At 43.4% G+C, this 14001-nt stretch overlaps 1 long non-coding RNA gene across 1 annotated transcript in view; it reads right to left on the bottom strand.

Annotated features, from left to right (window-relative positions):
- Positions 1–4127: 4127 nt before the first annotated feature.
- LOC129467416 (uncharacterized) overlaps positions 4128–14001 on the bottom strand; it is a 156195-nt gene continuing 146321 nt past the window's right edge. Inside the window, exon 7 of the long non-coding RNA XR_010116963.1 lies at positions 4128–4293. This is a non-coding gene — a long non-coding RNA (uncharacterized lncRNA). The remainder of the gene's footprint in view (positions 4294–14001) is intronic.

The following is a 14001-nucleotide window of genomic DNA, read 5'->3' as shown; positions in this document are numbered from 1 at the left end:
TTCTGAAAATAAACACTTGGACATAGCATAGTGCAAGAAGGCAGGGGAGTGTGGTGCCAGGAAAATGGAAGCAGTATAGTGAGCCTGCGGGTCAGGGGGCAGTGGGGACAGTGGGGCAGCATCCTCCCCACTGCCCCCACCTCCAGGCCCTGCTTGCTAAGGGGCCCACCCCCAGCCACCTCGGTGCTGTAAGGGCACTTTCGCTGGGGCCAGAAGAGAGGCCAGTTTCGCTTTTTATGAACTTGATCATTGAGTTATCCTGGTCACCTACTGCAGGCCGTGGGGGCCGGACACGGGAGATTCAACAACAGGGAGGCCCTGCGGCCTCTGCTCCACCGAGCAAGGCCAGGCCTAGGATCCTTCTAGCTCTCCCAGGAGACCTTTGAGCACCTGGTTCCCAGTGGCTTGAATCAAACAAGGTGATACTTACACGGTTGAAAACAAAAAGAGCTGCTAGTTGGATAAATGAACTTATGCACATGCTAGAGTTTGATTTCAGTTCTGTAATGTACCTTGCTTTCTCCCCAACCATGGGGTGGCCTTGGGAGCACCCACCAAAGGACCCAGGCAGGGACCATCTCCAGGCAGTGACCAGTGCCACCACCAGCAGCCATGAGACTGTGAACATGTTTATTTGTTCATTTGTTCATCCGATTCCTTTAGAGCCAGCTACTCTGGGTTTCCGAGAAGCCTCACTCTGCCGCTGTACTACCAGCTGTGTGGCCAGACCTAAGTTACAGCTTCTGCTGACCTTGATTTCCTCATCTATAAAAGTGAGGAGAGTTCTGCATTCCTCAGAGGTTTGTTGTGAGGATGGAATGAAATAATTATGTAAAGCACATAACACCACACCTGGCAGGTAACAGGCATTCAATAAATACTATGAGTTGGATGGCATCCTGGCCCCAGCATCGGGGTAGAGAACATTCAGACATTGTTAGCTGCCACTTGACCAAGGTTCACAGATTCAAAAGAAATAAATGAGTGAGTGCTGAAATAAACAAAAGGGGTGGGGTGGGTGCTAGAGGAGCCGTCACAAGCACTGTAAGCGACAGTGCAAAGCTGGCTTGCTCGTGGCTTGTCATAAATGCCCCAGGCAGCTGGGGCTCTGGCTGGGAGACAGGCGGGCTGCTATGTGGCCCTGGAATCCGGGTAGCCCATAAATGATGCATCAAGAGCAGAGCTGGCCACAAACCATGGCGATGCAGGCCACGGGAACATCTGTGCAGACTGAGAGGCCTCCGAGCAAAGGCAGCCCCAGCTGTGCAGGCCTGCCTCTGCAACCCCACACTCCCCACCCCTGCACACCCTCACCCCCACACCCCCACACACCCCACCCCCGCTGCAGGTGACCACTCACCCTAACTGTCCAATGGTGCACCCTCAAGCAAGTCCACCCCATGGTCCCCAGCTCTGGTTTACACAGCAAATGACATTTATTGCAACCTTTAGACATATAAAATGTTTTAAAGAAGACAGGCACAAGGGTCCCCAATGGCAGTACATGCTCTTTTCTCTACTATTAGGTGGGAGGATGGAAAGGAAAATCTTATCTCTGACTCCGAACACAGAGCCCTGTAGGAACGTCCCCCATTTAGTGACCCTAGCAAGTCCCAGTGCCCAACTCAGGCCTGGCACACAGGGTCCCAGGTGAGGCGCCGGAGCAAGTGTTCTTGCAGAGCCAGTGACCGTGGAGCCTGTGACCACGCAGAGGGAGACAAACACTGGTGGGAGAAGTTGGGAATCACCCTGTCCAACATTCTCGTTCCCTGGGAACCTTCCCTCTTCTTGTCTCCACCCAATCTGTCTTGAGGGAACTCTAATTTTTTCAGCAATTTTAATCTCAGAAATGAGCAGGGAAGGACTCTAGTATATGTGAAAGAGAAGGATCCTGAAAACAAGTAAATATCCTGGCCATGGACACTCAGTGAATGTTTAACCTTGCAGGACGGCTGCACTGGTACTTGGTGACCCAACAGGTGATCGGGATCTGCTGGTGATCTTGGTTCACTGGGTGATCCGTGGTCCTCTGGGTGCTCTGATCTGCCAGGTGATCCTCCAGGGCACTTTAGAGCTATAATCATAGCTTCAGAGGAACACAGTAGAATGGAATCTTGCTCCACCACTGCAACAGCCGCCCGACCCTGCCCAAGCCCTTTAACCCCTGGGGCCTGGGTCTTCTCATTTGTAAAGTGGGGGAGACCGATCTCTATCTCACAGGGTTGCAATGAGTATTAAATGAATTATTGTTAGTAAAGTGCCCATCAATGATAGACTGGACAAACAAAATGTGGTACATCTATACCATGGAATGCTATGCCACCATAAAAAGGAATGAGAAAGAAAAGGGACATGGATGGAGCTGGAAGCCATTATCCTCAGCAAACTAACACAGGAACAGAAAACCAAACACTGCATGTTCTCACTTATAAGTGGAAGTTGAACAATGAGAATACACGGACACAGGGAGGGGAAGAACACACGCTGGGGCCTGTCTGTGGGTTGGGTGGTGGGAGGAGGGGGAGCATCAGGATAAGTAGCTAATGCATGTGGGGCTGAATACCTAGGTGATGGGTTGATAGGTGCAGCAAACCACCATGGCACACATTTACCTATGTAACAAACCTGCACATCCTGCACATGTATCCCAGAACTTAAAATTAAAATTTAAATGTATTTTTTTAAAAGTATCTTAGCAGGACTGCCACAGCAGAGTGCTCTGTGGTTTGCTATCTTTTCAATACTAGTTTTAAATTACAATAAAATTAAATGTGTCTAAGACCATAAGTGCAAACTGCAGAAACCCTTAATGCAACTATTCGTACTATTATTATTATTTTCATGGGGAATGGAGAGGGAAGGGTAAATTATAATAATAAGATGATATGTTTATCAGATAAGACTCCTATCTGAGAAAGGATATTAAGAAAAGTAAAAACTAGCCCAAAGAACCTATCTGTCTCTGCGCTCATTTCTTTTACATAACGACTTCGGAGAAAATGTTTTCATTCATCAAATGGTCAAACAAATGTTAAAGCCCTGAAGATTATTTGGAAAATCCAGTCTAAACTAACACAAGATGAGATTTCCCATGGGTTAATCCAATGGGAGGTTTCACTTGGTCCTGAATTTCCTCATAAAATTATTTAAAATGCTCTTTTGTTCCTATTCTCCTTTGCTACCAATTTAAAGGAAAGAAAAGTGGGTCATGCATTCAACAGAAGAATGAACCAGGCCGCAAAACAAGCCGAGAGTGAAAAGGGAAGTTTTCTGACAGCGTATGTGGCCTCCAACACTAAGCGGTGAGAAGCGCAGAAAACTCAGTCTAAGGAGCAATTATATTTTAGAGTCAAGAATGGGAACACTGTTTCAAAGAGGAGCAGAATTTAGAAAAGCACTTAACTGTCTAAGACTGCCGAACCCAAACTCTGTCCAGAGACCTGGCCACAAGCAGAGCTGCCGGCAGCCGGGCTTGAGGCAGTTATCTGCTGAGAGGGTGGTCAGCGGTCAGCGTCCAGGGCTGCACGCTCACGGCTCTGCACACGCGGCTGCTAACCCTAAGGCCACTGCCAGGAAGGCGCCCCAGGGACACTTGGACTGCCCACGATGAGAAAAGCAGAAACAGCAGCTGCTGTCCTGCGTGTCACCAGCATCACCACCTCAACTGCTGTGCAGAAACACCTGCCCAGAAACACCAAGAGCTTGTCCACCAGCGCTGTGCATAGCAAGCTGTCCTGTAGAGTGGGCCAGCAACCATTCTCCTAACACACAGAGCACAACTTACACGTCCAACCATCCAGATCAACTCGTAGTCAGTTTCTCAAAGGCAGACAGAATGGGTCATCCATTGCTCTATGTTATCCTTCCCAAAACATAGTCAAATAATTTGCATAAAATAGACGCTCAGTTAGAGTTGGTGAAATCACTTAATAAATGATGAGAGGAAAGAATCCTCATTCCACAGATCCAGTTCAGCTTAAACCTGATCCAACAGATGAGCAGTTCTCAAACTTTTGGTCTGAGGACCCTTTGCACTCCCAACAATTGAGAATTCCAAACAGTTTTTGTTTATGAGGGTTATCAATGTTTACTGCATAAATAATTAAAACAGCCCACACATTAAGTCACTAGGAATTGAGAGCAAAATGTTCAGTGTTCAACCAAGCTTCCCGTAGGTAAAACGTGTACAGAATGAAGCTGTATGGCAGTCACCAGTAGGTGCAGGGGAAACCCAGAACAAGCCATACAGCACAGACCAGCCACAGGCGCCAGGTGAAGGGTCTAGACGCACACCTGCAAACAAATCAGTACCCTGTCAAAACTAATTGTGATCACTTTTGAGAGCTGAGCAGTTCCAGCATAGGGAGTGGCACTGTGCTTGGCATTTTCACATATGTCACCTTGAATGATTCTCCTAACACTACAAGGATCCATACTACCTCTGTTTATCAGAAGCTCTAAAGAAGAGTCAATGAGATTCACTTAACTAGCATCAAACAGCTCCTAGAGGCTGGAGAGGGATTCCAGTGGGGCCATCCATATTTCCAAAATCCTTGCTGTCTCCACGGATCAAGCCGTTTTCCTAAAATTGATCATTTCTTTATTTCGGGTCCCCAGATCACTGCCACCGTTGTTCAGAAATGAACAATATGAGAATGTTCACAGCAGGCTACTGTTATACATTCTTTGTTGGTTTGTCTTCTTGAAAAAAAATTTGATTAAGGGCGAACAGAGAATGGTCGCTCAATGTTTTGAATCAGAAATTACATTTTTAAGATTTCAGAAGTGGTAGAGCTAATTCCTATTAATGTATATTCTTGGACAGGGCTGACCTTCCCAGGGGCTGGAATTGTTACTCATTCACGTGTCCCCAGGGTCTGGTATGGTCCTGGCTCACAGAGACGTTCAATATAGATTTGTTGAATTGCCTATTAAGTATATGTATTATATGTTGAATATATACATATATAGATAGATTCTCTGATTAAAATTTATTTTTTCAAATTATATTAGAATAACACTAAAGGAAACCTATAGTAATTGCTGTTAATCTGATAAGGCCAATGGAAAAATTATACAGCCATAATGAAATTTTCTTTTTCCTTTAGACATTTTATTTGCATTTATTATTATTAACAGGTACCATATATTGAGCCCTTTTTTAACATGTCAGTCCCATTTTAACTTATTTATGATGACATGTACTACTTGCTGACTGGTTTAGACCTTTCTTATAAATTAGTAAAAAAGCATAATTTAAGGATATATGTGGATAAGTAATTTAGACAGAGGATGAAAAAGGGCAATCATTATCCTAGAATATAAAAAATTATAATTTCACCAAAATTGCTGAGACACGTTTTTCTGTAGAATGTTCCTCCAGAACTCCAGCAAGCTTCCACAGAAGCATGAGGTTCATCAACACATTGGATACCAGATGTTGCCGATCAGAAAGCTGGATTGAGTAGAGGTGATGGGGTGAGGCTAGAGTGACTCTTTCATAAAAGAGAGGGGGACAGGGCAAAATAGAGCAATCTTGTCAACTTATAAATAAGTCCTTTATTCATAACCACGAGCTAATGTGAACCAACATTAACCATGAGCAATTTAAAAAAAAAAAAAAAACAGAAAATTAGGACTCCCAAATAACCATTTAACAAGCATTTTTTGAACACTTTCAAACCTAGAAAAAAAACAAATTGGGCCTTTAAAAAAAGAAGGAGCAGAAAGAGACAAGTCAACCAAGCAGTTCCTATCGCCGCTCGAGCCTGGCGTTGCTCTGAGCTGTGCATTTCAATGTCATCCTTTTTGCTTGTTCTTTCTCTGATTCAGAGATTAGCCCAGCATATTATATGTATGTTTCCCACTTCCTGACCACACACTTTTATCTAAATTTCTTCAAGGTCTCACAATGAGACACCAGCAACTTCTTTAAGAACTGATGTCTTTTTCTTAGCCAGCTCTTGTGTAATCATTTCTTGTTACAATTTCCAGATGGCATAAGTGCCTTTGTTCATTCAACAAATGTTTATCGAGCTTTTTTGTAGGTACCTAGGACCCGGATTTGAGCAGGTGGAAAAGGGCCTTGCCTGCATGGAACTTGCATTCTAGTTTTAAGGGGCAGAAAATAACAGAGGTGATGAGTCAGACTGGAATTATACTGCATAGTACAGCCTAGAACCAGAATGGGGAGAAGGTAACAGGCTGTGTGACAAGTTTTGGAAGAATATTCCAAGAGGAATTGAAAATATATGAATGCTTTGGGACAGGAATAAGCTAGGCACGTGGAAAAACAAAACAAAATTATAAGTCTAAAATGTCTGAAATACAATAACAAAAACATCCAAAATGAGATGAAGGAGGAAAAACAGGTAGAGGCCAGACCCTATAGAGATTTCTAGGTCATAGTGAGGATATTGAAATTGACGCTAGGGGCAATGGAAGTTCACGGGAATATTTCAAGCAAAGTAGTCAGAAAGTGTGATTTATCTTTCAGAAAGTTTTGACTAATACTTTTAAATACACCACTCCAAATTCTAGCCCCAAGTTCTTCTTTAATGGCATGAATGCCACACAGATTACATGGAGATAGAGCAGAGGCTATTAGGACATCTATTAGAAATTCCATTTTTAATAGATTTCTGATTCTAGCAAAAGAAAATAGCTCTAGTCTGATAACTCAGCTTGGCATATATTAAAAATCTGTTTGGAAGCAAACTGTTTTAAAAGTACCTTTGGTTTTAATTAGTTTAGCATTTTAATTCTAAGAAAGCATGAGAAACCTTAATAAGAAGCATTTTCCATTTGGGTGTTTAAATCTGCACCATAATGTTACATTAAAATCGTTTCTGGTGTGTTAATTAATAATTATCTTAGGAATATTGCAAATGTGAAAGGCCACTGTGACTCACCGAGCTTCATTTGAGCTCATTCCATTTTAAAATTCTATTAATCCTTGTTATAAATGACAGGATCATTTAATTTCTTAAGTGAGACATTTTTATTACACATTGGGCCTTTCATCTAAGTGAATTTTATTGGCTATGACGGTCCTAAAACTCATTTTTATTTTTCAAAATGCATTTTGTCAAATATTTTGCCTCTAATGAATGAATGTTTTGACTCCAAATAAATCCGGCTATGCTTCCCCAGTTCTCCTCCCAAGGATCTGAAGAGCACTCACTGTATACAGAGCTCAACGGGGTAAGAACAGAACAGACAGGTGTCACTCAAGTCCAGGGTACATCCATGAGCTTTGCAATCACAACCAAAGCAACCACGTGGAAAGGCGCTTTTGTGCACATAAATGGCCTTTTACCATTTTTAATTTGCAGCCTATAAACAGCAGTATGATGGATAAGATAAAATCATTCAAAATGTTAAAAAGATAAATAATTTAATGTTTATAGCAAGTTAGGATACATCGAAAGGCTTGTATTGGGGTTACAGAAAATCGATGTCCTCTAAGAGGTGACTGCCCCATCTAATCCTTCCTTTCCACAGTCATCAACATTGGTTTAAAAATATTAAAACATTTAAAATATTGTTCCTGAAGAGGCTCCTTGGTCAAAGGCTGGAAGAGTTGCATTCACTTTTATGCTAAACTCACTCAACAGTTTGGCATTTTCCACATTGCAAGGGAGCCAGAAGTCTGTGGGGTTCAAGTAGTTTGCTCAACTCCTAAATCTTATTATCGCTAGTATTCTAATGATACTATTAGTATCCACCCCTTCTAATTTCATATCTCTTCTACTTGCTAAAAAGTAATAGGAATAGCAGCCCCTTTGATGGAAAAAAATGTTTTGTTATTGGGTGCTTTGTTTTTTATTCCTTTTTTTACCTCTTTTTAAAAGTAAAGATCCTTCTTAAAGGTACAGATCCTTGCTGTGACCTGTGTGGTCATTTTGATAACCATGAAACAAGTGGGGAAAACTGAGGCTCCAAGAGATTAAGGTACTTGCCTCAGGTAATGCAGGATTCACAGGCAGATGTATCTGGAACTTTCCACGGGTGCTACGCTGCCTGCTGTGTTAAGGTTATTGTGACTTGAGGCAAATTGTGGCCTGGAGTCACTAAGCACTCAAGACCACATATGAAGGCACAGAAAGCATCAGCACTTACAGTTTCTAGGTCTCAAACAGTGAGTACATCTCAGGAGAACTTCGGTGGGGGTGGCAAATTAAAGAAAGCCACACATTGTTTGACACTTGTCTCACGGAGATAGGAGTTCTATTTTCCCTCCCCTTGGACCTGGACTGACCAGGGGCTGCTTTGACAAATAGAGGATTATGAAAGTGACTCCAGGCTATGGCTGTCAGAAAAAATACACAACACCCAGCCCCATTTGAATTTCAGATAAATTACAATTTCTGCATGACTATGTTCCATGCAATATTTGAGACACTCTTATACTAATAATTAGTGTTATTCATCTGGAATTGAAACTGAACTGGGCATTCTCTCATATTTGCTAAAGCTGGCAACCCTACTCTAGGCCAGTTCCAAGACTTGCCTTTAGGAGAACTGGAAGGTTTCACCTTGGCCCCTTGGAGTCCTGAGCTCTCATGTAAGGAGTCTCTATTGCCCTGATGGAGAGACTGTGTGAAGAAGACTTGAGGGGACAGGGAGGTAGGGAGGGTCCCATTGAGCCCAACCCTGCAGCCCACCCTGCCAAGGCTCTAAGTATGGGAATGAAGCTGTCTGGGATGGTCCAGACCAGCCCCCAGTGAACTCCACTGTGCAGTCCTGGTCCACACCAAGTGAAACAGAAGGCTCATCAGTTAGGCCCTTCCTGAAACCCTTATCCACAACATCATAAAGCATGATAAAATGGTTATTGGCCAGACGCAGTGGCTCAGGCCGAATCCCAGCACTTTGGGAGGCCGAAACAGGTGGATCACAAGGTCAAGAGATCGAAACCATCCTGGCCAACATAGTGAAACCCTGTCTCTACTAAAAATACAAAATGTAGCCAGGCGTGGTGGGGTACACCTGTAGTCCCAGCTACTTGGGAGGCTGAGGCAGGAGAATGGTTTGAATCCAGGAGGCAGAGCTTTGTTGAGCTGAGATCATGCCACTGCACTCCAGCCTGGCAACAGAGCAAGACTCTGTCTCAAAAAATTAAAAAATTGTTATTATATTTAGTCACTACATTGTGATGATATGGTTTGGGTGTGTCCCCACCCAAATCTCATCTTGAATTGCAGTTCCCATAATCCCTATGTGTTGTGGGAAGAACCCATGGGAGTTAATTGAATCATGGGGGCAGGATTTTCCCATGCTGTTCTTGTGATAGTGAATAAGTCTCTGAGATCTGATGGTTTTATACAGGGCAGTTCCCCGCACATGCTCTCTCTTGCCTGCCGCGATGTAAGATGTGCCTTTGCTCCTCCTTCGCCTTCTGCCATGATTGTGAGGCCTCCCCAGCTATGTGGAACTGTGAGCCCATTAAACCTCTTTCCCTTATAAATTACCCCATCTAGAGTATGTCTTCATAGCAGAATGAGAATGACTAATACATGTGGGGTAGTTTACTATGCAGCAATAGATCACTGGAACAGAACTGAAAAAAGAAAGAGGAGCAAAAGTGAAATCAAAGCTAAGGCCCACAACCATTGGAGGGTAACAAAAATCACAAAATGGCCTTGAGACTTTGGAAAACAGACAACTGTTTATTCCACATTAATTTTTAAATTAAAGTGTTGAATTTATTGTAACCTTTACTTTGGCTTTTTGAGTGAAAGTTGATAATTCACAAATACAGTTTTAAAAATATGCCCTGAAACATAAAAACAATTCTAAGGAATATTTCTCAATCTTCACCTCGATAGGTCTTTCCCTTTACTGCATGGTACTTTTTAAAGAATAATTTAGAATAGCTTGTTTATGAGATATCAGCAGCTGTTGATTCATTTGCTAATTAATGATTCAGGCAAAATCAGTGTATAATATCCAGTGATAACCAGTTTATAATTACGAGTTCCTTCCTTGTCATAAACCTTATAAATTACAGACAATTTCAGAATTTTTACTCATCATTAGCTGCTGAATAGACTCTTCAAATGATTCCATTCATCTTCTCATGAATTACATGCAAGCAAGAGGCCTGAGCTTTTTTCTTTGTCTTTCCTTCTTTATTATCTCCCAGGACCAGTCAAGGACCAACACCTGTGGATCCTGCCTCCTAAATCGCTTTCAAGGCCATGCCCTTCTCTTTACCCCCTCGTGGTTTAGGACAATGATGACAATATTTTAACCAGTCATCTTGCCACCATCATTGTTCCTGGGCCAACCGAATGGTATCCTTCAGATCCCAGGAACCTCTTTGAATTTGTTACCTTACCCGGCAAAAGGGACTTCACAGCTGTGATTAAATAAAGGCTGCTGAGGTAGGGGGATTTTCCTGAATAATCTGGGTGTGCCTCGTGTGATCACAGGATTCACATAAGAGGGAAACAGTCCGTTACAGTCAGAAAGAGTGAAGGTGATGGGACAACAGAATGAGAGGCTGGAGTGATGTGCTCTGAAGACCGAGGAAGGAACCATGAGCCAAGGAACACAGGAGGCCTTGAGGAAACAGAAAAATCGAGGAGACAGACTCTCTCCTGAAGCCTCTAGGAGAAACACAGCTCTGCTGACACTTCGATTTCGACTTCTGACCTCCAGACAGTAACAGAAGAAATATGTGCTGTTTTAAGCCACCAAACTGGTGGTAATTTATTACAGCAGCAATGGGAAACTAACCCACTCCCTGATTAGTTCTTCACACCAGCAGGTCTCTTTAAGACACACATATGTTCATATCACCCCCTGGCATAAAACTTTTTATAAAGACTTCCAATTTATATTGGAATAAAGTCAAAATTCCTGAACGTGGCCCACAGGAGCTGTTCCAGCCTAACCTTTGTCCTCGTTTGTTTTCATTCATCCCCTTGCTTGCCAAACTCTAAGCAAAGTGGCCTTCTTTTTGTTCATCTAACAGTCCAAGTTCTTCCTGCCTCAAGACCTGGGACAGAGATCAGAACCTGTCACAAACCTCATCTGTTTTCTTCCTAGTGCCATAAAGAGGCTATACTTCGAGTCTCCCTTGAAGTTACCTAGGACCATGTGACTCTTTGGTCCATAGACGAAATAGAAGACTGATCTCTACCCCTGCTGACCCAGGCCCCTGCAATTCACCCTGCCACGCTCTGCTTCCCTCTGATAGCTGAACGCACAGGACATGGGGTTTGGAGGTTGGTAGAGTCCAGTTACCATGTGGCTGAATGAATTTCACTTTGGCAGTGATGTGAACAGTGGTGGATTGGGATAGAAAGACTGGAGGTAGAGGGACCAGTTAGGAAACCACTGGAAAAAGAATAACAAAAATAAATGTATATTGTTACATTGTTAACATTTATTATATCATAAGTATAATATATACCAAGCACTGCACTAAGAATGGAATCCCATTAAATCTCATTTACTCTTCATAACAACCATAGGGGTAAGACCATATAATTAAGCCTATTTTACAGATATGAAAACTGAAACAGAGAAGTTAAGTAACTTCCCAAGATCATACAGCCAGTGAGCAATGGCGTGACAATTTGAACCCAGGCAGTCTGGCCAAGTCCAATGCTTTTAACTACTACTTTATACTGGGGTTGCTGTTACTTTCAAGGACAGTGACAGCAGAGAAAGAATTCCCAATGTAAGGAAAAAGATGTCAGACATGACACAAAGTGTTTAACCACAGTGAAAACAGAGGAGGTGTGTTATTCTGGCTCTTTCCAGCGTTTAATTTAGTCTCATACAAAATCCCCTGGATACTAGATTCCCCTTTTTAATAGAAACCAAGCCTTGGAATCAAGTAACATTCCACCATTAAGGTGTCCTCAAACCTGTGCCTGGTTACTTCTGCCCTTTCGCTCCACATCTCTCACAACCTCTAGACAAGGAGAGGCCAAGAGAATATTGCAGGGAACTAAACAGAGATCACAGCCAAGGGTAAAAATGAGGACATTGCTTCTTGGGAAGTTGGAGTGAGTACTTGGGATCACTCCAAACAATTGTAATTCTCTTGGGTGCTTGTCACCTTTGCCTTTCCAGTCCTAATCTCAGTGGTAGGTATTTATAAACAGTACCTGTATTAGTTCATTTTCATACTGCTATAAAGAACTGCCTGAGACTGGGTAATTTATAAAGGAAACAGGTTTAATTGACTCACAGTTCTGCACAGCTGGGGAGGCCTCAGGAAACTTAGAGTCACGGTGGAAAGGAAAGCAAGGCACCTTCACAAGGCAGCAGGAAGGAGAAGTGCCTGGCGAAGCAGGGAAGAGCCCCTTATAAAACCATCAGATCTCATGAGAACTCACTCACTATCACGAGAACAGCATGAGAGAAATTGCACCCCCATGATTCAATTACCTCCACCTGGTCTCTCCCTTGACACTTGGGGATTATGGGGATTAAAATTCAAGATGAGATCTGGGTGGGGACACAAAGCCTAACCATATCAGTGCCCAATCCAGCTGCTCCTGATTAGGGAGTGACATTAATAGAAGGCCCCTCCATAGTCCTGGATTCATAAAGAGTTCTCTGCACTTAGGTCCCCTATTGATTTGATCACATGACTTTTTTTTAAATTATTTCTTCAAATAACAAGTCTAGGCCTGCATGCAGGCTTGCTTCAATTAGAGGCCAGCACTACAATAATTGTAATTTTTTCCTTTGGTATGCGTGAATGTTCCCATAGGAACGTAATTTAGCTGGACATATTAAATCATGTCATCGGCAGTCACAAGCCAAATGAATTATTGATCAGTGGCTGTGAAATCAAAGTGCATCTGCAGAATTACATTTGGGAGCAGGGATTCATTTACAGCAAACTTGACTCTGGAAGCGCTCCATGTGACTGAGTGCAGGGTGGAGGGATCTTTCCATGGCTTTACTTCTTATTCTCTAAGTATCTGTATTGTGTCTTTGAAAGGGCCTTGCTGACTCTAAAGTAAATAAAAATGCTGCAGTGATTATCATTTCAGGTGATTGTCTTCTATTTATGAGTAGAAATAGAAAATTGGATTTTCCAGCCTGTATATTACCTCCTACCCAAAATGACACCTCCACTACCAATATTCCTCAGCAGCCATTGAGTCACGCTGTGGCAGGCACTGCCCTCCACTTGCGGGGCTCCTTTGCTGGCCTTCCTTGCTGGGATTGTTCTTCCCTCATACAGCCACATGGCTAGTTCCCTTGCCCCTTAGGTGTCATGCTGTTTAATCGTCTCCACCCTGTTAGGCCAGCACAATTATTATCCCCACTGGACAAACAAGGAAACAGGCAGGGTTAAAGAACTCTCCCAGAACTGCACAGCTAGCAAGCAGGACAGGTAAGATTCAAACCCAGGCGGCGTAAGTCCAGATCAGATGTGCAGCGTCTCTACCCATGGGAGACAGGAAAGAAGAACGTGGGCAGCAGGTGTCTGGGGAGCCTACCTGGCTAGTATCTGAACAGGCCATGGAATGTAGCGTGGGGGTGATTTTATCTTCATACCCCTCCTCCCCATCTCCCATAGGCACTTTTCAAATTTGCACACAGGTCACGTGGGTCTTCTGAAAATACAGATTCTGACTCCCTCGGAACAGGGTAGGCCAGAGGTCTTGCATTGCCAACAAACTCAGGTAGTGCTGATGCTCCTGGCCCATGGCCAGGTCTGGAAGGCTGGGTCAGGGGAGGAAGGCTGAGTGAAGAGGCTGGTACATCTGTCAGGGTCCTGGCGGACCAAGATGGCACATCCAAGGGCTATTGAAGAGCTTATTGAAGAGACTGTTTCCAGAGGGGCGCTCAGGTTAAAGGAACCAGCAGGGTGACTTAAAGACCCAGGACCTAGCAGCAGGAAGCTGCTACCCAGGTCTGAAGGGGGATGAGGAGGGGGGTCTGGCCCTGGAAGAGGGGCCATCAGGGGAATCATTTCCAAAGGAATCATCTGGTGCCTGCGCCTCTGCTAAAGAGGTGGTTAGT

This window comes from Symphalangus syndactylus, chromosome 18 (genome assembly GCF_028878055.3).
Source record: "Symphalangus syndactylus isolate Jambi chromosome 18, NHGRI_mSymSyn1-v2.1_pri, whole genome shotgun sequence".
Lineage (NCBI taxonomy): Eukaryota > Metazoa > Chordata > Mammalia > Primates > Hylobatidae > Symphalangus > Symphalangus syndactylus.
Note: the sequence above shows the minus strand (reverse complement) of the source record. Positions and strands in the feature narration are given on the sequence as shown.